The sequence below is a fragment of the Amblyraja radiata genome, chromosome 1 (assembly GCF_010909765.2).
Source record: "Amblyraja radiata isolate CabotCenter1 chromosome 1, sAmbRad1.1.pri, whole genome shotgun sequence".
Taxonomy (NCBI): domain Eukaryota; kingdom Metazoa; phylum Chordata; class Chondrichthyes; order Rajiformes; family Rajidae; genus Amblyraja; species Amblyraja radiata.
In genome coordinates, this window is record NC_045956.1 from 191,797,466 (window position 1) to 191,823,891 (window position 26,426).

General features: G+C 43.6%; 2 protein-coding genes and 1 pseudogene across 2 annotated transcripts in view; all 3 read left to right on the forward strand.

The window, feature by feature from the left end:
• Positions 1–26,426, forward strand: part of LOC116982908 (zinc finger protein 229-like) — a 968,520-nt gene that overhangs the window by 165,033 nt on the left and 777,061 nt on the right. The window lies entirely within an intron of this gene.
• The window catches only part of LOC116983098 (gastrula zinc finger protein XlCGF49.1-like), a gene marked incomplete at its 5' end in the record, with an annotated part of 145,233 nt that overhangs the window by 69,411 nt on the left and 49,396 nt on the right, over positions 1–26,426 (forward strand). The gene's annotated exons all lie outside the window — the stretch shown is intronic.
• On the forward strand, positions 12,040–13,564 carry LOC116983104 (annotated as a pseudogene).

The window sequence follows — 26,426 nt, forward strand, 5'->3', positions numbered from 1 at the left end:
GTTGCTTCGTGAGGAACTGCCAAGATGGCGGTTGATGTTTAAATGTGAAGTCGGCACCAACTGCCGGAGTGACGCAGCGGGACAGACAGACAGACAGACAGACGGGCAGCGTCTGTGGAGAGAAGCAACTGGGCGGCTGTGGTTTCCGCTCCACACCCTGATGGTGATGATGCTGCACTGAAGGTAAAAAGCTGCAGTAACTTTGTCATCGAGTGATCGATGTGGAAACAGGCCCTTCACGTAGCAATGTTACAACATTTTGAGATTTTAAAAATTGCTGTGAGGCAAATGAAACGTTTACGCTGCTCATAATGTATTTAAACTTTATTTAAGCTTTAAGCAACTCATTTCCGTAATACTTAACCAAGGCTTTTACTTAACTTTTTTTCCCTGTTGCCAGCCGGGCAACCATGGCAGCTTTTTAAGTTGCCAAATGATGATGTGCTTGGACGAAGTGCGTAACTTACCAGTCGGAATTATGCTCAATGAAGCATTCACATATTATTTCTGCTTGAAATAAAGTCACATATTCACCAATCAAGACATGATATATACCACAATGACATGCAGCAAAATTAAAATACAGTATCTCAACTCTTTTTACACATTCCAATTAATGCAATTTCTATTAGTTCTTTCTACTTCCAAACAAAAATGTGGTTGGATTATACAGCGTATGATCAACCTGTGTCAATAAATCCTGGACCATGGTAACATATATGCTTAACCATGCACAATACAGATTGATGCAAGCATGTTTTCTGTGAAGGATCTGTAGCGACAGATTTTTCAAATCTTTCAGGAAATTAACTCCCTAGCCACTAATTGGGTGAGACCGGATAAGGGGAATATCTTCGGTACGCATGCAAGCTGCCTCAGAGACCTTCAGAGCTTCTCCTTTCATAAAGCTTCAGCACACAGTCTTTTAATGAATATTTTCTTTATTGTAGATATAAAACAGTAAGATACATCCAAGGTTTTCCGACTTGTTCCGGCAATCTTCTTCGAACTCCAGCTCATTACTTCAGATACTAGAAAACTCCTCGTGTCTCCATGCTTCACATGATCTTGACATGTGGCTTGACATGCTCGACATGTGGCTTGACATGTTCGAAGGAGTAACCTTCTCCCTCTTCACTCCAAAACGAATCTAACCAACTAAACTACCACCCAAGCAGTTAAGCTGCATAAACATGCCAAAGACACGTCATAAATCCCACCCACATTATAACGGGCAGTCTAAAATTTAAAGGAACATGCCATCCACAATGACATGCAAAACAGGCCAAATGGCCACTACATACCGGCCCCTAATTGTTCTGAATACATAATGAGGCAATTACCAATAAACATCAAAAAAGTGGCCATAAAGGCTTAACATACATTAAAATGAAAATCAAAAGATCAGGGAATAGAACCCTGTAGCTCCTCGTCGGGAAATCAAACCCCGATCTCCCGCGTGCTAGGCGTGGATACTAACCACTATACTAACGAGGAAAAAATAGCATGCACTATATATCTGCAATCACAATTCTTTATCGACTCTTCCATCTTTGCTTTCGCCTTCTAGAAGCAAGCACAACTTAGTTATTGGTCTTATTAAAACATTGTTTTTTGTTTTCAGTCGCACCATACGCACCAAACCCTGAACATCAGGCATGATTTCTAGTATTCTTCCCATTAACCAAGAACCTCGAGATGCTGTAGAGTCAGCTACCAACACAATGTCGCCTGGAACAAAGTTCCTTTTAATCCTTAGCCATCGTTGTCGTTCTTGGATTAAAGGCAAATACTCTTGTATCCATCTCCTCCAAAAAACATTTGCCATATATTGTACTTGCTTCCATCTACGTTTCATATACAAATCCTCTTTTACAAAAAGCCCAGGTGGAAGTGTTGGATTGGTTTTCAGCAGAAGAATATGATTTGGTGTGAGTACTTCCAGGTCATTAGGATCATCAGAACTTTTCGTAATAGGTCGATCGTTTAAAATCGCCTCAATTTCACAAAACAGAGTTTGTAACCCTTCATCATCCAAAATTTGTTGTCTAAGAACGGAGCGCAGCACATTTCGTACTATACGAATTAATCGTTCCCAAATACCGCCATGATGGGAACCCATTGGAGGATTAAAGTTCCATTTTATGCCTTGTTGAAGCATAGTATATTGGATTTTATCCTGATTTAAGTCTTTGAGTGCCTTTTTTAGTTCCCTATCCGCTCCAACGAAATTTGAACCATTATCCGATCTTAACGAAGTAACTTGACCCCGTCGACAAATAAATCTCCTTAATGCTTGAATACATGAGTCTGTGTCGAGTGTAGATGCAACTTCAAGATGTACCGCTCTACTTGCCATACAAGTGAAGATCACACCATATCTTTTCACAAGGTTACGTCCTCTCTTAACCTCCATAGGACCAAAATAATCCACCTCCACATCCGTGAATGGAGGTTTGTCTGGAGTGATCCTCTTCACAGGCAAGTTTGCCATCTTCTGTATACCAAGTTTCCCACGCTCTCGCGTGCATATGATGCAATTTTTTATTATCTTTCTTGCTGCTGAATTAGCCTTGGTAACCCAATATTTTTTTACGAAGTTGGGATAGCATGTAATTTCTTCCTCCATGCCCAATTTGTTCATGAATATGCCGTAATAATAATGTCGTTATGTAAAAGTCCTTAGCGAGAATGATAGGGCGTTTCATTTCTTCAGGCATTGCCAATCTGTTTAGGCGCCCACCCATCCGCAGAAGATCTCCTTCCCAGATTGGGTCGAGCTTATACAATTGACTACTTCTTTTTACCCCCTCTCCTCCAGCTTGCAATGTTAATATCTCTTCTTTGTATTTCTGTCTTTGACAGAAAGAAATGATCGCATTTTCTGCTTTGAGGAGATCATCAAGACATAGGCACTGTTGGCTATGTGAAGCTTCAAAAACTTGCATCTGGACTTTGATCTCCTTTTCCCTTTCCTCAGGATTCTCCTCCAAGATACTTTCTGTTATTTGTTTCTTTTCCCGAATCTTCATCAACAATCTTGTTTTTATTTTAAGAAACCAGGCTACCGATGTTATCAATTTATTCCATGATGAAAAGTGGGTAATTAAATTATTACCACTTTTTTTTCAATCACATTCACCGAAATGTTTTGTTTAATTTCCGGATCTTTTGTAGAGATTTCAAATCCGAGTTCAAGCTTTGGCCATTCGCTACTTGGCTTACTAAGAAACTTTGGCCCATTGATCCATCTCTTGTTATTAAGAAAGCAATTTGCTGTTTGTCCCCTAGAGGCTTCATTCGCAGGATTTTCCTTTGTATTAACATATCTCCATTGAGAAACATTAGTAGCTCCTAGTACAAAGGAAACTCTATTTGCAACAAATGTCATAAAACGTTTGTTTTCATTGTTAATGTATTTCAAAACCGTAGTGCTATCGGTACAGAAGGTAGATTCTTCCAGTTGAAATTGCAGTTCCTTTCTCAGCATTATGTCAATTTTAACAGTTAAGACTGCTGCTGTAAGTTCCATTCTGGGAATCGTCATTTGCTTCAATGGTGCTACTCTGGCTTTTCCCATTAAGAATGCAACATGCACTCTTTTGTTTACATTTTGTAGTCTTAAGTATGAAACAGTCCCATAACCACTTTCGCTGGCATCCAAAAAGTGATGCAGTTGTGCATTTCCGATTTTACCAAAGGTTTTAGGCTTTATACACCGATCTACCTTAAACTTTGAAATTTTGTGGAGGTCTTTTAACCATTCTGTCCAACTGTGCGAGGATGTTTGAGTTATACTCTCATCCCAACCAAGTTTTTCTCTACACAGATTCTGTAAAATTAACTTGGCTAGCAGTGTAAATGGTGCAAGAAATCCCAAAGGATCGTATACTGAACCAATCACAGATAAGATACCCCTTCTTGTGCATGGTCGTTCCTGAATCGACAATTTAAACTTAAACACATCCGTTTCCACGCACCAGTGCAGTCCCAGTGCCCTTTCCATTGGCAAGTTGTCTTTGTCTAAATCCAACTCCTTGGTTTCTTCCGCTCTGTCATCTGGTGGAATACTTTCCAAAACAGCACGACTGTTGCTGACCCACTTGGTAAGTATAAATCCTCCCTTATTGCAGAGAGAGGTTAGGTGTTTCACCATTTGAATTGCCTCTAACTCAGTAGATATGGATTTTAGGCAATCGTCCACGTAAAAATTATTTATCAAAGTGGAAATTACCTCCTCTGGGAAATAATCTTTATTATCCTCTGCGGTTTTCCTCAAAGCGAAATTCGCACAACTTGGAGATGACACTGCTCCGAAAAGATGTACTTTCATTCGGTAATCAACAAGGTCTTGTTGCACATCCCCTTCAGGCCACCATAAGAATCGCAGATAATCAATATGTTTACCAGTTACTTTCACTTGATGAAACATTGATCTGATATCAGCCATCAAAGCTATCGGTTCTTGCCTAAATTTGATGAGAACTCCAATGAGCGAGTTAGTAAGGTCTGGGCCTTGCAGTAGTTCACTGTTAAGCGATGTCCCTTTAAAGACTGCCGCGCAGTCAAAGACCACCCTCAATGTCCCTTTCTTCGAGTGGTATACCCCATGGTGCGGAATATACCAGATCTCTCCATCATCTCGATATAGTTGATTCGTTGGTATCCTTTCGGCATAATCATTATTAATCATATTCTGTAAGAAGGATGTATATTCCTCTTTAAATTTCGTGTTCTTAACAAACTTACGTTTCAAACCTTGAATACGCTGTTCAGCCATATAACGATTATTCGGTAAATTAACACTTTCTTGCTTGAAAGGTAAATCCAAACAATAATGTCCATTTTTCATCTTAACTGAATGGTTCATAATATCTAAGAATTTTAATTCTTCTCTAGACATTTCTTCATATTCCTGGCTGGTACTTTCATTGAAGTCATGGTTATATTGCTTCATTAACAGCTTTTCCAATTTACCTGTAGATATTTGGTTAACAGCAACAGCACGGCAATTCATTTTGCTGGTGCTTTCCTTATTCTTACACAAGGAGCCATAGATAACCCATCCTAGTAGGGTCTTCATAGCATACGGCCCATCCCCTTGGCTCCTAATTATCTGTACAGGTTCTAATGCTCTCAGAGCATTCGTTCCAATAAGTAAGTCAATATCAGAATTTATCTTTGATATTTTGACATCTTTCAGGTAAGGCCATTGCTGTAAGTCTTCACATCTGGGTACATTTTGACGACCAACAGGCATTGTTTCATGTGTGAAAACCTCTGAAATTGGAATAAAATTATCTTCATCCAAACTGGATATCTCCGTATTTGTTATATAATAACTATGGTAATCCTTTTCTTTATTCATGGTACGCATTTGAATTTTAACTTTCTCTCCAGTAATGTCCAACCTTCTCATCAAATTTTCTGTGCAAAAAGTAGCTGAACTTTTTCCAGAAATACATATGTTTACAACACTACATTAGTTTCCCTATTTCTCACTTGTACTGGTAAAATAGAGAAAATGCATGCTTTCTCTCCGGCCCCAATATGTGCAGTTACTTGAGGCGAGGTGATAGCATTAACATCCGCTGACTCCTTTTTCTGCTCAGTAAGATCTGGCTCTTTCTTTACAGTATGAAGCACATCAGGATGATTCTGCTTACATTTGTCACAAATTATTGGGCACTTACAGTCTTTTACCATGTGCCCCTTCTTTAAACATCCATGGCAGATTCCATTCCTTTTTAAAAAGTCCATCTTTTTTTCATATTTCTTGTCTTTACATTTACGACACCATCTTATGGTGTGACCTACTTCATCACAAAATGGACAAAATTCATTCTTTCTGGTCGGCGCATCCTCTTTGGCACCACCCAACACCTTCTCAGGTATTATATTGGTAGCAAAATTGCTTTTCTTAGGCCCTGTCTTTTGTTTAGTTTTGACATAGGTAGAACCCTTATAAATTGCAAGTGGCTTGGCTTTTTCAATAATCCCATTGCATGAATCTGACATGTACCGTACTTCTCTTTCTAAAAATTCCACCAGATCTGGTTGTCTGGCTACTTGTTTGCTCTTATCTCGTAATTTACCAGCCCTATCTCTCCACTTTTTTCTCATTCTTCTGGGCAACTTGTTAATGATGATTCTCATATTACTTGAAAGATTAATTTCCTCCATGTAGCCAAGATTTTTCATCGAGCTGCAACATCTTCTCAGAAATATTGCATATTCACTCAATTTATCCACATCTTCTGGCTTGATTTCTTTCCAAGCATGGGCTTTTTCAACGTATGCATTCGCAATCCTCTGTTCATCACCAAAACGTTCCTTTAGTAATCTTCTCGCCTTATTATAGTCCTGGTTGCCTGGCTCCATCTGACAACTTTTCACAAGCACCTTCACACTTCCTTTTGTGTACTTCACCAGAAATCGTAAGCCCTCCTTTTCATCCTTAACTTTCGTCTCTAATACCTCTTCTATGGCTCTTACGAAAGTTTCATACCCCAAAGGATCTCCACCATACGTAGGAATTTCAACTGGTGGCAGAATGAGAGAGGTATTTTGTCGAGCTATAATCTCGTTGAATTCAGATTGCTTATTCAACAGTGCCAATAGACCAACCTGATTCCCTTCTCCTTGGTCCACTGGTCCATCTCGAGTTTGTACGGATGTTCCCATAGTAGCTAGTTTCAGTCTAGCACCTATTTGCTGAGCTGAAGGTTCACTCAACCTATTTAGGTTTTCCAATCCAAGGTATCCTGTGGACTTTGACCGTGGAATCGATCCAACTGCCAATTCACTCTGAGCAGTTTTGGCTCTCTGTCTAGAGCTCATCGTCTTTGACGATCTAGAGCTGCATCTAGACCCTTCACTTTCCAGTATGTCCTTTCTGGCTTTAGCCACCTTCAACTTTGTATCTAATTCCAGTTGTTCCTGACATCGCGCCATCTCTTCTTGCTGTCGGGCCATCTGTTGCATCATCTCTTCTTGCTGTCGGGCCATCTGTTGCATCATCTCTTCTTGCCGTCGGGCCATCTCATGTTTTTTCTTCATAGTATCCACTTCTATTGAGAGCGCTGCTAACTCAGCCTTGGCTCCCAAACGAGCAGAAACCCTCGAAACCGAACTGGCTGAGCTACCAGATTTACGGCCTGATCTTCGTGAAGATACATTTGAAATACTATCTCCCGGTTCTATTTCATCACCTTCTTCTTCATGCTTAGTATCTTCAGCTATTAAGCTCGTCACTTGTGACATAATTTCAGATAACCACTTCTCTGCATTTTTCTTGAACCCATTGAATATCTTCTTCGTGTATTCATCCCACTGGGTATGACGTCTGCGTTCTTCCCAAGACAGCACTGAACACAGCAGTACATTCTGTTTCTTGCCAACCTCCTGGTAGAGGTTCCATAGTTGGCTCATATACGATTTCACCTCGATCACGTTCTGTTCTGATTCCATTAGTTTTTTCTGTGTATCAATTACTCTGGTAACCTGCAACCATAATTCATTTCTCTCTTTCTGGGTTTCCCTCAGACAGGCAGCATGTGAAATATCTGTTTCTTCAAGTTGTCTGGGTCTTTCTTCACCACCACCACCACGTGGCTCTTCTGGCATAGCTCTGCCCTCATCTTCATCTTTATTCATGATTTAAAAGAGGTCTTGGCAGATTGCCAAGTCTTTAAATTAGTCGAAAAAGTCTCTGCTTCTAAGTGACTTTGTTATTATCAACAATTTCTTCCAAAACTAAAACATACCGATAATGTAGAGAACCTCTCTCTAATTCCAGGTGCAAAATAAATGATGCTAATTCAAATGGAATGCGCTTTATCACCAGAGATTCAAAACAATCCAAGGTCGGTCTGCCTTTCCCAGACACGCTGGAGAAAACAGCTTCTTGAGCTCTGTAACAGAATTATTTTAATTAAAACCGTGATTTTAATTCAAAAGGTAATAATCGATTCGTACTCACAAATCCAGTGATACGTCTTCAGATACGTTCCGATGCTGATGATAGACCTCAAGGCTCTTCCTGGCCGAGATCTTCTTCAGTTCCACGATTGGAACCAATCTTCTTTCTCTGGCTATGCCTCTCCGAGGTCTTAGCCCTGCGGTCTTCAATTAAATCTTCTGTCCCACTCTCTGGGACTGGTATTTCTTCTTCAGTTCCACGACTGGAACCAATCTTCTTTCTTTGGTTATGCCTCTCCGAGGTCTTAGCCTGGTCGTCCTGCTCTGGCTGCGCCTCTCCGAGGTCTTAGCCTTTGCACTTCGATCTTCTGTCCCTATCTCAGGGACTGGTATTTACCCCCGCTGGAGGTTCGCTTCTACTTATCTTCTTCTGTCCCACTCTCTGGGACTGGCAATTACCCCCCTGCCGGAGGTATCCTTCGACTTATTGTAGCGGCAGATTTTTCAAATCTTTCAGGAAATTAACTCCCTAGCCACTAATTGGGTGAGACGGGATAAGGGGAATATCTTCGGTACGCATGCAAGCTGCCTCAGAGACCTTCAGAGCTTCTCCTTTCATAAAGCTTCAGCACAGTCTTTTAATGAATATTTTCTTTATTGTAGATATAAAACAGTAAGATACATCCAAGGTTTTCTGACTTGTTCCGGCAATCTTCTTCGAACTCCAGCTCATTACTTCAGATACTAGAAAACTCCTCATGTCTCCATGCTTCACATGATCTTGACATGTGGCTTGACATGCTCGACATGTGGCTTGACATGTTCGAAGGATTAACCTTCTCCCTCTTCACTCCAAAACGAATCTAACCAACTAAACTACCACGCAAGCAGTTAAGCTGCATAAACACGCCCAAAGACACGTCATAAATTCCACCCACATTATAACGGGCAGTCTAAAATTTAAAGGAACATGCCATCCACAATGACATGCAAAACAGGCCAAATGGCCACTACAGGATCAAAAATTATCATGATTATCCTAATTTGAGGAAGTACATCCTTGTAATTGAGGCAGTGCAGCGTAGGTTCACAAGATTGATCCCTGGGATGGCGGAACTGTCATATGAGGAAAGATTGAAAAGACTAGGCTTGTATTCACTGGAGTTTAGAAGGATAAGAGGGGATCTTATAGAAAATTATAGAAGGACTGGACAAGGTAGATGCAGGAAAAATGTTCCCAATGTTGGGCGAGTCCAGAACCAGTGGCCACAGTCTTAGAATAAAGGGGAAGCCGTTTAATACTAAGGTGAGAAAAAAACTTTTTCACCCAGAGAGTTGTGAATTTGTGGAATTCCCTGCCACAGAGGGCAGTGGTGGCCAAGTCACTGAATGGATTTAAGAGAGAGTTAGATAGAGCTCTAGGGGCCAGTGGAATCAAGGGATATGGGGAGAAGGCAGGCATGGGTTATTGAATGGGGACGATCAGCCATGATCACAATGAATGGTGATGCTGGCTCGAAGGGCCGAATGGCCTCCTCCCGCACCTATTTTCTATGTTTCTATCTATGTTTCTATGTTACCTATTTCCTTCGCTCCATAGATGCTGCCGCACCCGTTGAGTTTCTCCAGCACTTTTGTCTACATCCGTAATACATAACTTCAAAACGTCTGGAAAATATCGCTGATTCTGCAGGCTTCGCCAACCCAAGACCCCGCACATGCGCACACTCTGAAAAAGCCCCACACATGCACAAAATTCAAGCCTGTAATTCATCCCTTCAGATAAAGCATAAAAATAACTTTAATTTGAGACTTAATTCACTTTCATATCTTCAATATTAAAAAGGTTATGGTCATTTTCATCCTCGGAAATTAGCATCTTGTTCCCTATTGCTTTTCCATTAACTTAACACAAGAGCTGTGATCGAGGACAGTCAATTGACATAAGGTCATAACTTTCTTAGAGAACTGAATGAAATTTTCAGTTATTGAAGCATTCTGAAACAAATATAAAACATCTTCGGTGACCTGAAATTAAAGCATATAATTAGTTAGTTACCTAATTGTAGTTAATTACAAAATTGACCGTTGTGACAGAAATAGTAATAGCCACCCAGACTTGCTTGAAAATTCAAAAATGTGATATTCAAAAATGTGATATCAGAACTTTAATATTATTGTATTATATGCTGTAAGTCCATAACAGACGTAAAAATTACAATTTCTAGCAATAGACCAAGTAGAGAAGATCAGTTGCTAGCTGGTACATTGGCATATCACAATCAGTAGCATCATCATACTCCTCAGATTGTAACCAATAAGCAACTCTGTACACCTTGCTTTTCCTCAACTTTTCAAATAATTATGGAAATCAGGGTGACCATGTGAGATATTTATCCAATTTCAGAATTCCAGAAGTGAGGAGAAATGATGCTAGAGAGTAGCGAGAGCTGAAGGGCCAACAACAGCTAAAGTGTTTGGCAAACATTGGCTGTGCAGATATCAAGATTGAAAATATTGGGAATTATCGCGTTTGTTCACTGCATTTCATCAACAGTAAGGCATTATTTGTTTTTCTTCTTTGGTATCCAAAAAGTTTCAGAAGTGATAAATCAGGCTATAAAATTTTAAAATCGCACATGCTTGACATCTGGAATTTTTTGAAGATGTAACTAGGAAAATGGACAAGGGAGAAGCAGTGGATGTAGTGTACCTGGACTTTCAGAAAGCATTTGATAAGGTTCCACATAGGAGATTAATGGGCAAATTTAGGGCACATGGTATTGGGGGTAGGGTGCTGACATGGATAGAGAAGTGGTTGGCAGACATGAATCAAAGAGTGGGGATTAAAGGGTCCCTATCAGAATGGCAGGCAGCGAGTAGTGGGGTACCGCAAGGCTCGGTGCTGGGACCGCAACTATTTACAATATACATCAATGATTTGGATGAAGGGATTCAAAGTAACATTAGCAAATGTGCAGATGACACAAAGCTGGGTGGAATGTGAACTGTGAGGAGGATGCTATGAGAATGCAGGGTGACTTGGACAAGTAGGGGTGTGGGCAGATGCATGGCAGATGAAGTTTAATGCGGATAAATGTGAGGTTATCCACTTTGGTAGTAAAAACAGGAAGGCAGATTACTATCTAAATGGCGTCAGGTTGGGAAAAGGGGAAGTACAACAGGATCTGGGGGTCCTTGTTCATCAGTCCATGAAAGTAAGCATGCAGGAACAGCAGGCAGTGTAGAAAGCGAATGACATGTTGGCCTTTATAACAAGAGGAATCGAGTATAGGAGCAAAGAGGTCCTGCAGTTGTACAGAGCCCTAGTGAGACCACACCTAGAGTATTGTGTGCAGTTTTGGTCCCATAATTTGAGGAAGGGCAATCTTATTGAGGGAGTGCAGCGTAGGTTTACAAGGTTAATTCCCGGAATGGCAGGACTGTCATATGCTGAGCAAATGGAGCAGCTGGGCTTGTACACTCTGGAGTTTAGAAGGATGAGAGGCGATCATTGAAACATATAAGATTGTTAAGGGTGTGGACACGCTGGAGGGAGGAAACATGTTCCCGATGTTAGGGGAGTCCAGAATCAGGGGTCACAGTTTAAGAATAAGGAGTAAGCCATTTAGAACGGAGATGAGAAAACATTTTTTTTTCACAGAGAGTGATGAGTCTGTGGAATTCTCTGCCTCAGAGGGCAGTGGAGGCAGGTTCTCTGGATGCTTTCAAGAGAGAGCTAGATAGGGCACTTAAAAATAGCGGAGAGGGGATATGGGGAGAAGGCAGGAACGGGGTACTGATTGGGGATGATCAGCCATGATCACATTGAATGGCGGTGTTGGCTCGAAGGGTCGAATGGCCTACTCCTGCACCTATTGTCTATTGTTCTCAAGTGGGTTTTTACATGTAAAAAGAAAACACTTCTGAAGCTAAATTTATCATTTCAGCCCTCCCCACCCACCGTACTCGCGCCCCCCCTCGCCACTAGTAATGTTCACGTGTTAGTGATGTCCTGTTTGCCAGCTTGTTGACCCTCTGTGTTCCCCTCCTGCAGGAGCCGTTGCTGTGGACGGAGAGACGGGGACATGAGCGGCCATTGAGGATGGCCAGGGTGCCAGTGAGCCCCCACCCCCCATCTGCTCAGTGTGCGGGCTGAGCTTCGAGGGGCTGAGCTTCGATGGAGGACCACATGACGGGGCACAACAAGGAGAAGCGTTATGAGTGTGATGTGTGTGGCAAGGCCTGGCAGAGCCCGAGCGATCTGGAGATCCACCAGCGGGCGCACACGGGAGAACGAGCCTTCGACTGCTCGGAGTACGGCAAGAATTTCACCTGCTATGACAGCCTGCTGCAGCACAACCACATGCACTCCAGCGAGCGTCCCTTCACCTGCTCCGACTGCGGCAAAGGCTTCAAGTCGTCGCCGGAACTGAAAGTGCACAGGCTCATGCACACCGGCGAGCACCCCTACACCTGCAGCGACTGCGGCAAGGGCTTCACCCACTCTAGCCTCCTGCAGGTGCACCAGCACACCCACAATGGCCAGCGTCCCTACACCTGTGCCCAGTGCGGCAAGAGCTTCACCCGCTCCACCCTACTGCTGAAGCACCAGCACACCCACACCGGCGAGCGTCCCTATACCTGCGCCCAGTGCGGCAAAGGCTACACCCAGTCCGGTCACCTGCTGGTTCACCAGCGCACCCACACTGGCGAGCGTCCCTACACCTGCACCGAGTGTGGCAAGGGCTTCACCCAGTCTGCCAGCCTGCTGGAGCACCAGCACACCCACAATGGCCAGCGTCCCTACACCTGTGCCCAGTGCGGCAAGAGCTTCACCCGCTCCAACCTACTGCTGAAGCACCAGCACACCCACACCGGCGAGCGTCCCTATACCTGCGCCCAGTGCGGCAAAGGTTACACCCAGTCCAGTCACCTGCTGGTGCACTGGCGCACTCACACTGGTGAGCGTCCCTACACCTGCACCCAGTGTGGCAAAGGCTTCACCCAGTCCAGTCACCTGCTGGTGCACCTGCGCACCCACACTGGCCAGTATCCCTACACCTGTGTCCAGTGCGGCAAGGGCTTCACCCAGTCCACCCAACTGCTGAAGCACCAGCGCACCCACACCGGCGAGCGTCCCTACACTTGCGCCCAGTGCGGCAAGGGCTTCACCCAGTCCAGTCACCTGCAGGTGCACCAGCGCACTCACACTGGCGAGCGTCCCTACACCTGCACCCAGTGTGGGAAGGGCTTCACACGCTCCAACAGCCTGCTGGAGCACCAGCGCACCCACACTGGCGAGCGTCCCTACACCTGCGCCCAGTGCGGCAAGGGCTACACCCAGTCCGGTCACCTGCTGGTGCAGCAGCGCACCCACACTGGCGAGCGACCATACACCTGCGCCCAGTGTGGCAAGTGCTTCACCCGCTCCGATGGCCTGCTGGAGCACCAGCGCACCCACACTGGCGAGCGCCCCTACACCTGCACCCAGTGTGGCAAGGGCTTCACCCAGTCCAGCAACCTGCGGGTGCACCAGCGCACCCACACTGGCGAGCACCCCTAAACCTCCGCCCAGTGTGGCAAGGATTTCACCCGCTCTGACAGCCTGCTGGAGTAACAGAGCACCTACACCGGCGAGCGCCCCATGCCTGCACCCAGTGCGGCAAAGGCTTCAGCTGCTCCAGGCTGCTGTCCCACCAGCAGGTGCACGGCGGCAACCGTCCCTTCCCCAGCCCAGTTTGTGGAGGGGGCTGTCCATACTGTGGTGAAGAGTTTGACAGCTTGCGGGGATTGCAGCAGCACCGGCGGGCCCATGCCGGCGAGCGGCTGCTCCCATTGCGACAAGTGTTTCAACAACGCATGGGGCCTGTGGGAGCACCAGCAGATACATAACAGAGAGAGACCCTTTGTGTGCGCTGAGTGTGGCAAGGCAGGGCTCGTACGGTCCTTGAAAGGCCTGGAATTTGAAACTCTGTTTTTCAAGGCCCTGAAAGTCCTTCGCTTTATCATAGGTCTTTGTAAGTCCTTGAAAATGCACTTTTTATGATTAAAGTATTAATTCATGCAGAGTAATATGGCGGTTTTTCATAGTTTATAAAGCGTATTTTTAATAAAAGTCGGGTAAGATTGTTAGATATGTTTGCTAACGAGGTTCCCTGTAGGAGGGAGGGGAGGAGAGTCAGACCACGCTGTCTGCATCATGAGGTCGTGGGCCCGGTGCTGAGGTGACGGCTCTGGCCCACTGGTGGCTGTGGAGAGTGGGTGTGTGAGTGTAGGTGAGAGGGAGTGTGTGGGAAAGTGTTTGTGTGTGGGAGTGGGTTTGTGGGTGAGGGAGTGTGAGGGTGGGAGTGTGTGTGTGTGGGCATGAGTGAGTGTGTGTGGGTATGTGTATGAGTGGGGGGAGTGTGTGGGCATGAGTGAGTGTGGGTATGTGAGTGTGTATGGGTATGTGGGAGTGTGAATGGGTGAGTGTGGGCATGTGGAAGAGTGCGTGGGTATGTGTGTTGAGTGGGAGTGTGACAGTGAGTGGGTGAGTGTGGCAGTGTGCGTGAGTGGGCGCGTGTGGCAGTGTGTGGGTATGTGTGTGAGTGCAACCGTGCAATATTTTGTCATATCTATATACTATTACTAAAACTCATCTTGACCACGTCGCCATCTTACTCACCGCCCTCTCCTCCAAACGCCCCAAGGCTTCTTCCTATCGGTGAAGTAATAAAAAAGTTATGTACGTTTAAAAAATCGTGAGATCAACTGATTGGTCTTCTCGTCTGTCAGTCTCCATGATGAAGGTCACACCCCTTCCGGGGGCCCAGGAGAATAGAGCCCCTAAGGCTGAACGTGAGGTAGTCACTCTGGAAGACCTTGCGTGAGATTTGAGACTAGAACCGTGATTCCACGACGTGTGTGAACTGAACTGCATCTGTGCCGTGATGATTGAACTGTGCCTGCTGCATGAATGAATTGAGCTGTGCCTGCCCCATCAGTGATTTAGAAACATAGAAAATAGGTGTGAAAAATGTTTTCCTCATCTCGGTCCTAAAAGATTTCTCCCTTATCCTTAAACTGTGACCCCTTGTTCTGGACTTCCACAACATCGGGAACAATCTTCCTGCATCTAGCCTGTCCAACCCCTTAAGAATTTTGTAAGTTTCTATAAGATCCCCCCTCAATCTTCTAAATTCTAGCGAGTACAAACCAAGTCTATCCAGTCTTTAGAAACATAGAAAATAGGTGCAGGAGTATGCCATTCGGCCCTTCGAGCCTGCACCGCCATTCAATACGATCATGGCTGATCATCCAACTCAGTATCCTGTACCTGCCTTCTCTCCATACCCCCTGATCCCTTTAGCCACAAGGGCCACATCTAACTCCCTCTTAAATATAGCCAATGAACTGGCCTCAACTACTTTCTGTAGCAGAGAATTCCAGAGATTCACCACTCTCTGTGTGAAAATTTTTTTCTTCATCTCGGTCCTAAAAGATTTCCCCCTTATCCTTAAACTGTGACCCCTTGTTCTGGACTTCCCCAACATCGGGAACAATCTTCCTGCATCTAGCTTGTCCAACCCTTTAAGAATTTTGTAAGTTTCTGTAAGATCCCCCCTCAATCTTCTAAATTTTAGCGAGTACAAACCGAGTCTATCCAGTCTTTCTTCATATGAAAGTCCTGACATCCCAGGAATCAGTCTGGTGAACCTTCTCTGTACTCCCTCTATGGCAAGAATGTCCTTCCACAGATTAGGAGACCAAAACTGTACGCAATACTCCAGGTGTGGTCTCACCAAGACCCTGTACAACTGCAGTAGAACCTCCCTGCTCCTTTCATATGAAAGTCCTGACATCCCAGGAATCAGTCTGGTGAACCTTCTCTGTACTCCCTCTATGTCAAGAATGTCCTTCCTCAGATTAGGAGAACAAAACTGTACGCAATACTCCATGTGTGGTCTCACCAAGACCCTGTACAACTGCAGTAGAACCTCCCTGCTCCTATACTCAAATCCTTTTGCTATGAATGCTAACATACCATTCGCCTTCTTCACTGCCTGCTCCACCAGCATGCCTACTTTTAATGACTGGTGTACCATGACACCCAGGTCTCGTTGCATCTCCCCCTTTCCTAATCGGCCACCATTCAGATAATAGTCTACTTTCCTGTTTTTGCCACCAAAGTGGATAACCTCACATTTATCCACATTATACTGCATCTGCCATGCATTTGCCCAAACACCCAGCCTATCCAAGTCACCTTGCAGCCTCCTAGCATCCTCCACACAGCTAACACTGCCCCCCAGCTTTGTGTCATCCGCAAATATGGAGATGTTGCATTCAATTCCCTCGTCCAAATCATTAATATATATCGTAAATAGCTGGGGTCAAGGCACTGAGCCTTGCGGTACCCCACTAGTCACTGCCTGCCATTGTGAAAAGGACCCGTTTACTCCTACTCTTTGTTTCCTGTCTGCCAGCCAGTTCTCTATCCACATCAATACTGAACCCCCAATATTGTGTGCTTTAAGTTTGTATACTAATCTCTTATGTGGGACCTTGTCGAAAGCCTTATGAAAGTCCAGATATAACACATCCACTGGTTCTCCCTTATCCACTCTACTAGTTACATCCTCGAAAAATTCTATAAGATTTGTCAGAAATGATTTACCTTTCATAAATCCATGCTGACTTTGTCCAATGATTTCACCACTTTCCAAATGTGCTGCTATCCCATCTTTCATAACTGATTCTAGCAATTTCCCCACTACCGACGTTAGACTAACTGGTCTGTAATTCCCCCTTTTATCTCTCCCTCCCTTTTTATAAAAGTGGGGTTACATTAGCTACCCTCCAATCCTCAGGAACTACTCCAGAATCTAAAGAGTTTTGAAAAATTAAAAAACCCCCGGTCCCCTGCCATTTCCGGCAGATTATTTATGTCTTCTTTAGTGAAGGCAGAACCAAAGTAGTTATTCAATTGGTCTGCCATGTCCTTGTTCCCCATGATCAATTCACCCGTTTCTGACTGCAAGGGACCTACATTTGTTTTAACTAATATTTTTCTCTTCACATATCTATAAAAACTTTTGCAGTTAGTTTTTATGTTCCCTGCCAGTTTTCTTTCATAATCTATTTTCCCTTTCCTAATTAAGCCCTTTGTCCTCCTCTGCTTTACTCTGAATTTCTCCCAGTCCTCTGGTAGGCTGCTTTTTCTGGCTAATTTGTAAGCTTCATCTTTAGTTTTGATACTATCCCTGATTTCCTTTGTTATCCACGGATGCACTACCTTCCCTGATTTATTTTTTTGCCAAACTGGGATGAACAATTGTTGTAGTTCATCCATGCAGTCTTTAAATGCCTTCCATTGCATATCCACCGTCAACCCATTAAGAATCAATTGCCAGTCTATCTTGGCCAATTCACGTCTCATACCCTCAAAGTTACCTTTCTTTAAGTTCAGGACCCTTGTTTCTGAATTAACAATGTCACTCTCCATCCTAATGAAGAACTCAACCATATTATGGTCACTCTTGCCCAAGGGGCCACGCACAACAAGACTGCTAACTAACCCTTCCTCATTACTCAATACCCAATCTAGAATAGCCTGCTCTCTCGTTGGTTCCTCTACATGTTGGTTTAGAAAACTATCCCGCATACATTCCAAGAAATCCTCTACCTCAGCACCCTTGCCAATTTGATTCACCCAATCTATACGTAGATTGAAGTCACCCATTATAACTGTTTTACCTTTGTTGCACGCATTTCTAATTTCCTGTTTGATGCCATCCCCAACTCCGCTACTACTGTTAGGTGGCCTGTACACAACTCCCGCTAGCAACTTCTGCCCCTTAGTGTTTCGCAGCTCTACCCATATCGATTCCATATCCTCCAAGCTAATGTCCTTCCTTTCTATTGCGTTAATCTCCTCTCTAACCAGCAACGCTTACCCACCTCCTTTCCGTCTATCCCTCCTGAATATTGAATATCCCTGGATGTTCAGCTCCCAGCCTTGGTCACCCTGGAGCCATGTCTCCGTGATCCCAACTATATCATAGTCATTAATAGCTATCTGCACATTCAACTCATCCACCTTATTACGAATGCTCCTTGCATTGAGACACAAAGCCTTCAGGCTTGTTTTTACAACACTCTTACCCCTTATACAATTGTGTTGAAAAGTGGCCCTTTTTGATTTTTGCCCTGGATTTGTCTGCCTGCCACTTTTACTTTTCACCTTGCTACCTATTGCTTCTACCCTCATTTTACACCCCTCTGTCTCTCCACACACACATTTAAGAAACCCTTTCCCTTTAACTCCATCCTCAACTATCCCATTTGACACCCCACCCCCCTTATTCAGTTTAAAACCACCCGTGTAGCAGTGGCAAACCTGCCTGCCAGAATGCTGGTCCCGCACCTGTTAAGATGCAATCCGTCCCTTTTGTACAGTTCCCCCTTATTCCAAAACAGATCCCAGTGATCTAAGAATCTAAATCCCTGCCCCATGCACCAGTTCCTCAACCACAAATTCAGGTCCCGTATCTCTCTGTTCCTGCTCTCGCCAGCACGAGGAACTGGAAGCAAACCGGAGATAACAACCCTGGAGGTCCTGCTTTTCAGCATTTTTCCAAGCGCTCTAAAGTCACGCTGCAGAATATTCATCCCCTTCTTTCTGACATCGTTTGTGCCGACATGCACTACCACTTCCGGCTGTTCACCTTCGCCCTTGAGGATTTTCTGCACTCTGTCTGTGACATCCTGGATCCTGGCACCAGGAAGGCAGCACACCATCCTCGAATCCCGTCTGTCGCCGCAGAAACCCCTGTCCGTACCTCTCACAATGGAGTCTCCCACTACAATGGCGTTGCCTGACTTTGGCCTTTTTGGTATTGGTTCAACAGACCTATTCGCATCGCAAGCCAGTCCGCCGCTCAGTGTATAAACGTCTTCTGTCCCGATAGCTTCTAAGTTGTTGAACCTGTTCACAAGAGGTACAACACCTGGGGACGTTTGCATTCCATGCTTCCCTCCCTTTCTCACGTTCTCCCACCTTCTCTCTTCCAGTACCTTAGGTGTAACAATCTTACTGTAGGACTTGTCGAGGAACGACTCAGTTTCTCAGACGAACCTGAGGTCATCCACTTGCTTCTCCAGTTCCCCAACACGGTCCTTCAGGAGCTGTACCTGGATGCACTTCTCACATTTATAGCAGCCAGAGGCACCAGCAGTGTCCTTGACCTCCCACATACTGCAAGCATCGCACTGAATTAGCTTGCTTGACATCTCCTTCTTTCGTCTCTCTCTCTCTGCAGTGTTTTGCGTAGCCTCCTCGCCGAAGACTCTCGAGCCAAAGACTCACACTTTACTCACAAGGCCGCCCCCTAAGAGCAGTCTTGCTTATATTGACTGATAAATTGCCTAATTTACCAATTTACAAACCAAATTCCTCAGTTTTCAACTGTTTTCCCCGCTCTGACTCACCTCTCCTCCCACTTGGGCTAGAGCCAATCCGTGTTTTCTCTTGCTTAACTTCTCCTGCTGTTGCTTCCAAAACTACAGCAGCTCTGAGTAAAGTCTCCCTGTGTTTGCCTCTCCTTTTCAACTGTTTTCACCCCTCTGAATCACTTCTCTCCTCCCACTTGGGCTAGAGCCAATCAGTGTTTTCTCTTGCTTACCTTCTCCTGCTGTTGCTTCCAAATCTACAGTCGCTGTGCCTGCCCCATGAGTGAACTGAATTGTTAGCCCTGCACTTTGCTTGACTTGAAATTAAATGGATTGGATTGTTGGCCTGCACTGTGCTTGACATGAAATTAAATGGATCGGATTGTTGGCCCTGCACTGCGTGACTTGAAATTAAATGGATCGAACTGTGCCTGCCCCGTGAATGAATTGAGTTGTGCCTGCCCCATGAGTGATTTGAACTGTGCCTGCCCTGTGCTGATTGAACTGAGCTGTGCCTGCCCCGTGAGTAAATTGAACTGTGCCTGCCCCGTGAGTAGACTGAATTGTTAACCCTGCACTGTGCTTGTCTTGAAATGAAATGGATCAGATTGTTGGCCCTGCACTGTGCTGGACTTGAAATGAAATGGATCGGATTGTTGGCCCTGCACTGTGCTTGGTCCACAGGCCCCGCTCATTCTGGAAGTCCCGCTCAGTGGAAAGGCCACGCTCAGCTGCATGAGCAGATTCAAGAGAGTTTTACTGTCATATATATGTTGTGTGAGTGAGTATGTGTATGTGAGATGGAGGGTGGCAGTGAGTGTGTGTATGTGAGATGGAGGATGTCTATGTGTGGCCTGAGTGTGTGATGGATTGTGTGCATGTGGATGTGTGTGAGATGAAGGGTGGCTGTGTGTGTGTTCATGCGTGATGGTGTGTGTGTGTGATGGAGGGTGTCTGTGTGGCTGTGAGATGGAGGCTGTGTGTTTGTGTGATGGAGGGTGTGTGTGTGTGAGCCTACCAGCCATGAGTCAACTGCCAGCCCACCAGCCATGAGTGAGAACTGCCAGTCCACCTTTGCCCTACCTGAAACCACTCATTTCAGCCCAGAATGTCCCTATTAGCCCAGAAACCGGTCCCCTTTGCTGAAAGTGCCAGTATTAGCCCAGGAGGAGCATTTTGGACCAAAAGGCCCATGCCAGGCCAGGAAAAGTCCAGAAAAATTGCCTTTCACAGTTTTTTTTTAACGGAATCCCTTTGGCCCATCAGGCCTGTACTAGCCCAAGAGGAGCCCCTTCGGCCCATCAGTAACTATTCCCTCTAAGTATTAAACTTCACCCCAGTATTTTCTCCCTCACTTTCTTGGCTCCCTGTGAGATCCACGACAGGATAGACGTTCCTCCTTCATTGCTGTGATCTGTAGAAAAATATGAAAAATGTCTAAAATTGATTCTCAACCCTCTGTCCCTTCTCTCTCACAGAGTCTCTCACCTGTTTTGGGCAGAATTTCTGGCAATTTCTGAGCTGCGAGCCCACCAGGCCTGAGTGGCTGAACTGCCAGCCCTGCCAGGCCTGAGTGACAGAGCTGCCAGGCCTGAATAACTGCTGCCAGGCCTGAATAACTGCTGCCAGGCCTGAGTGACTGACTGAGCTGCCAGCCCTAGAATCAATTTGGCCCACAATGTCCATACTAGCCCTCTGGAAACCAGTCCCCTGTGATTCTGTGTCCCCCCCCCCCGTATCCCTGTGTCCCCCGTGTCTCTGTGTCCCCCCCCCTCGTGTCTCTGTGTTCCCCCCCCGTGTCTGTGTGTGTGTCCCCAGTGTCTGTTTGTGTCCCCCCCGTGTCTGTGTGTCCCCCCCGTGTCTCTGTGTGTCCCCCCCCCGTGTCTGTGTGTGTCCCCCCATGTCTGTGTGTGTCCCCCCGTGTCTGTGTGTGTCCCCCGTGTCTGTGTGTGTCCCCCGTGTCTGTGTGTGTCCCCCCGTGTCTGTGTGTGTCCCCCCATGTCTGTGTGTGTCCCCCCGTGTCTGTGTGTGTCCCCTGTGTCTGTGTGTGTCCCCCCGTGTCTGTGTGTCCCCCCGTGTCTGTGTGTGTCCCCCCTGTGTCTGTGTGTGTCCCCCCTGTGTGTGTGTGTGTCCCCCCTGTGTGTGTGTGTCCCCCCTCAGTGTGTGTGTGTGTGTGTCCCCGTGTCTGTGTGTGTGTGTCCCCCGTGTCTCTGTGTGTGTCCCCATGTCTGTGTGTGTGTCCCCCGTGTCTGTGTGTGTCCCCCCGTGTCTGTGTGTGTCCCCCCGTGTCTGTGTGTGTGTCCCCATGTCTGTGTGTCCCCCGTGTCTGTGTGTGTCCCCCGTGTCTGTGTGTGTCCCCCGTGTCTGTGTGTGCATGTCCCCCGTGTCTGTGTGTCCCCCCTGTGTCACTGTGTGTGTCCCCCGTGTCTCTGTGTGTGTCCCCCCGTGTGACTGAACTTACAAAATTCTTAAGGGGTTGGACAGGCTAGATGCAGGAAGATTGTTCCCGATGTTGGGGAAGTCCAGAACAAGGGGTCACAGTTTAAGGATAAGGGGTAAGTCTTTTAGGACCGAGATGAGAAAAACATTTTTCACACAGAGAGTGGTGAATCTGTGGAATTCTCTGCCACAGAAGGTAGTGGAGGCCAGTTCATTGGCTATATTTAAGAGGGAGTTAGATGTGGCCCTTGTGTCTAAAGGAATCAGGAGGTATGGAGAGAAGGCAGGTACAGGATATTGAGTTGGATGTGTTCAGCTATGATCATATTGAATGGCGGTGCAGGCGCGAAAGGCCGAAGGGCCGAATAGCCTACTCCTGCACCTATTTTCTATATTTCATCACATGTCTTGCATCAGCCTCCACCACTATTCCAGGCAGCAACCACCCTCTGTGTACATCCCCTCCCATATTAAAGCTATGCCTAGTACGTGAGACTATAAGGGTGGGAGTGAGAACCAAAGGGGTGAGCACTCTGTTGATGTTGTACAAGAGGCCCACATGTCAGTGGAGATGGAGGGTCTGTGGAATTCATTGCAGAAGCTGCTTCCAAGTGGAGCCCAACCCCGGGTGACTGCGTGTTAACACAGAGGCAGATCTACAGTCACATATTACAAAGTTCCACACGCTTAAATCTCTGCTCTCCTACAGCAACATTGCTTATTCCCTTATCATAGAAACATAGAAAATAGGTGCAGGAGTAGGCCATTCGACCCTTCGAGCCTGCACCGCCATTCAATATGATCATGCCTCATCATCCAACTCAGTATCCTGTACCTGCCTTCTCTCCATACCACCTGATCCCTTAAGCCACAAGGGCCACATCTAATCCCTCTTAAATATAGCCAATGAACTGGCCTCAACTACATTCTGTGTCAGAGAATTCCAGAGATTCACCACTCTCTGTGTGAAAAATGTTTTTCTCATCTCGGTCCTTAAATCAGAGAAAGGTGAATTACTAAGACTGCCTAAAGATATTAATAATAGATTTGCTCAATTTTACCAAAATTTATACACATCTAAAATTAAAATAGAAGATAGTAAAATTAAAAAAAATTTAGATTACTGTAACCTTCCAAAACTGGACCTTTTGGAACAAGAGGAACTTGGAGCTCAAATTACAATTAAAGAAATAGGTGAAACAATAAAATTGTTGAAAATGGTAAGACACCGGGACCAGATGGTTTTAGTAATTAATTTTATTTAAAAATTCATGAGATAACGACCCCTTATTTATTTAATTTATACTCCCATGCTTTTAAAGAAAATAAACTACCTGAAACACTAACAGAATCAACTATTACGCTTATTTCAAAAAAAGATAAAGATTTAGAAGATCCGGGCTCATACAGAGCTATATCACTTTTAAATACAGATCAGAAAATCTTAGCAAAGACTTTAGCAAGAAGATTAAGCAAATATATTAGTAAATTGATAAACCCTGATCAAACGGGGTTTATACCCAAAAGATACTCATTTAATAATTTGAGACGCCTGTTTAATATAATGTACTCGCATAAAGTAGAGAAAGAAGATATATCAATTATTTCTTTGGAGGCAGAGAAAGCATTTGATCAGGTAGGGTGGCAATACTTATATAAAGTACTGCAAAAATTTAATATGGGAGAGAATTTTATAACATGGGTAAAATTATTGTATGATAAACCGATGGCAAGAGTTTTAACTAACAACATGTTATCTCAAAAATTTCAACTATCAAGGGGTAATAGGCAGGGATGTGCGTTATCACCCCTGCTATTTGCCCTTATGATAGAACCCCTGGCTGAAAGTATAAGAATTCATCCGAATATTCAGGGCTATAATTCCAGGGACTCAAAGAATAAAATCTCATTATATGCAGACAATATACTTTTATATGTTAGAAAGTCACAAACGAGCATACCAAATTTATTAAATTTAATAGAGGAATTTGGGTCTTTTTCTGGATATAGAATAAACTGGAGTAAAAGTGAAATCATGACATTAAAACCTCAAGAACCTACACATTTATTGAAGTTCCCCTTTAAAATCGCAACAGAAAATTTTAAATATTTGGGAAAGCATTATTCAACGCTAATTTTATACCTTTATTAAATAAACTTAATACGCTGATTAAATTTTGGAAAACACTTCCTTTATCATTATTAGGTAGAATAAATGCAATAAAAATGATCTTCCTACCACAATTACTATTTCAGTCTATACCGGTGTATATATACCAAAATATTTTTTTTTTAAATTAGACTCTAATATTACTAATTTTATTTGGGACTATAGATCACATAGAATTACAAAAAAACACTTATGTAAACCAAAATAGGTCGGGGGACTTTCACTTCCGAATTTTATGTATTATTACTGGGCAGTGCATATTAAGAATCTAATTTATTGGCTGGATAGTTCTACCCAACAGACAGAATGGATAAAAATGGAGAAAGAGGATTGCCATCCTTGTAATATAGGAATGATCCTCTTCTCCCCGAAAAAACTGAATAACACAATATATAAGAAGAACCCAATTATATATGGTACAATAAGAATTTGGAAACAAATAAAATTATCTTTAAAATTAAGACATTTATCATTGTTAATGCCAATAGTGAATAACCCTTTATTTAAACCATCTCTTATTGATAAGACATATAACCAATGGGAAAGTCTCGGAATTAGAAGGATCGGGGATATGTACGAAATGGGAAACCTACTATCATTCCAACAATTACAATTAAAATTTAAACTGAAAAACAACCAATATTTTAAATATCTTCAGATATGCGATTTCATGAAAAAATATATACAAGGATATCAAAAACTAACTCTTGAATTATTGGAAGAAGCAATGAATATTGAAGCTGACTCACAAAAATTAATATCATATTTATATAATAGTATTCTAAATATAGACCTACCATCGACAGAGGTACTTAGAGAAGAGTGGGAACGGGAACTAATGATAAAAATTACGAAGGTTACATGGGAAAAGTACTTTATATATATTCACAAATGGTCAATTAATGTAAGACATAATCTAATTCAATTAAAAATTTTACATGAATTATATTATTCAAAAACAAGATTGAACAAATTTTATCCAAATATATCCGCCATTTGTGATAAATGTCTATCCCAAAATGCAACTATAATGCACTCCTTAGTTTCCTGCATAAAACATTATAGATTTTGGAGTGATATTTTCGAAATATTTACAAAATTATTTAAGATAAGATTGGAACCTAATACTGAAATGGTTATATTTGGAGTAATGGAAGATGGGGATAAATTGAACACATCTCAAATTTTATTTTTTAACTATGGTTTAATAAAAGTTAAAAAAATAATACTTACATTTTGGAAAAATACATCAATACCAACGCTTAAAATGTGGATTGCAAGTATGTTGGACACCGCACATCTTGAGGGATTGCAATTCCTCCTAATGGATAAATCAGACCAATTCATAACGAGTTGGTCTCCATTTGTCGTCTTTTTGGAATCATATGGTGCAACACAATTGTAAAAAATAACTGTTTCAGGACTGGACGAGGGATGGTCAAGATTATAAACAATGATCTTACTTTTTTTTATTTTTATTTTTTATGTTTATTCTTTTTTCTATTTTCTTTTTCTCAACTTTCTTCACTCATTCGTCTTTTTTCTTTTTCTTCACACACTATATATCTCACGTCTTTCTATCCTTTACTATCTAATTTCTTTCTCTTATTCTAATCTTTCTTTAATATAACAAAAAAAAAGAAGCTGTACGTAAAATGTATCATGAAACTATATATTAGGCACTTTGGTGCTATATGATTGTACTTACTTCTAATAAAATAAAATATATATTTTTTTAAATAAAAAAAAAGATTTCCCCCTTATCCTTAAACTGTGACCCCTTGTTCTGGGCTTCCCCAACATCGGGAACAATCTTCCTGCATTTAGCCTGTCCAACCCCTTAACACTTTTGTAAGTTTCTATAAGATCCCCCCCCCCTCAACCTTCTAAATTCTAGCGAGTACAAGCCGAGTCTATCCAGTCTTTCTTCGAGGATGTTACTAGTAGAGTGGATAAGGGAGAACCAGTGGATGTGTTATATCTGGACTTTCATAAGGCTTTCGACAAGGTCCCACATAAGAGATTAGTATACAAACTTAAAGCACACGGTATTGGGGGTTCAGTATTGATGTGGATAGATTGGATCCAAGGATCTGGTGAACCTTCTCTGAACTCCCTCTATGGCAAGAATGTCCTTCCTCAGATTAGTAGACCAAAACTGTACGCAATACCAGATGTGGTCTCACCAAGACCCTGTACAACTGCAGTAGAACCTCCCTGCTCTTATACTCAAATCCTTTGGCTATGAATGCTAAAATACCATTCGCTTTCTTCACAGCCTGCTGCACCTGCATTCCTACTTTCAATGACTGGTGTACCATGACACCCAGGTCTCGTTGCATCTCCCCTTTTCCTAATCGGCCACCATTCAGATAAAAGTCTACTTTCCTGTTTTTGCCACCAAAGTGGATAACCTCACATTTATCCACATTATACTGCATCTGCCATGCATTTGCCCACTCAC